We start from the raw sequence: 867 nt of genomic DNA, 5'->3' as shown, positions 1-867 counted from the left end.
GAAGTTTGCTAAGGAAGCAGGGAAACTTCAAGGTAGAGTTTCAACATCAGCGAGGAAGTGAAATGGTTATTTGGAAAAATGGTACAGTTCAGGTGTCAGAGACAAGGTGGTAAATAAACCACAGGAGAGGGAGAGACTTTGAAATTCATTTTCTCCATGTGGATCCCAAAACTGAGAGCATTTCCATTAGTCAAGACCAACTTTTTGGGAGATGGGTGGGTAAATAAGTCATCCAATTATAATACTGTCAACCAACAAATATTTATTAAGAACTCCATATATCCTAGGCTCTAGAGATCTAATAAGTTCCTGCCTGCAAATTGTTCTTGGGCTAGAAGAGAGAGGTATATAAAAATAGATAAACTCCAATATATAGCCTGGCAAATACAATAATTACCTGCAAACTGGGCCCCAAGGTCAGAGGCAGATCTACACAGTTGAAGTCCTATGTGCTATTCCACCTGGTATAGGCTATAGAAATAGTCAACTCAGAACAATTTCAACTCTAGCTACAAAAGGGTCATGTCTTCTTTTACTTAAAAACATAAAGCTTTTGTCTGGGGGGAAAAAAACTTATTCCCATAAGACTTTTATAGATATAAAGAGAAATAACCAATAGTGTACAAATGCACTGCACTCTCCCTCATTTAAACTATAATTATATTTCATTCAAAAACTTTAACAATAGCAGCTTATTATGTGCAACATTATTTTTAGATGTCTTTCTATAAAACAAAGTGTGTCCATAAGTGCTACCTGCTTTTAGTATTTTAAGATGCCAGATGGTTACAAAAGAGAATACTATTTCTTTCATTTTCCTGCTTTCTTTCTTTCAAAAAATATAACACCATTTGGTATATTTAGTTT

This window comes from Eptesicus fuscus, chromosome 7 (genome assembly GCF_027574615.1).
Source record: "Eptesicus fuscus isolate TK198812 chromosome 7, DD_ASM_mEF_20220401, whole genome shotgun sequence".
Classification (NCBI taxonomy): domain Eukaryota; kingdom Metazoa; phylum Chordata; class Mammalia; order Chiroptera; family Vespertilionidae; genus Eptesicus; species Eptesicus fuscus.
Note: the sequence above shows the minus strand (reverse complement) of the source record.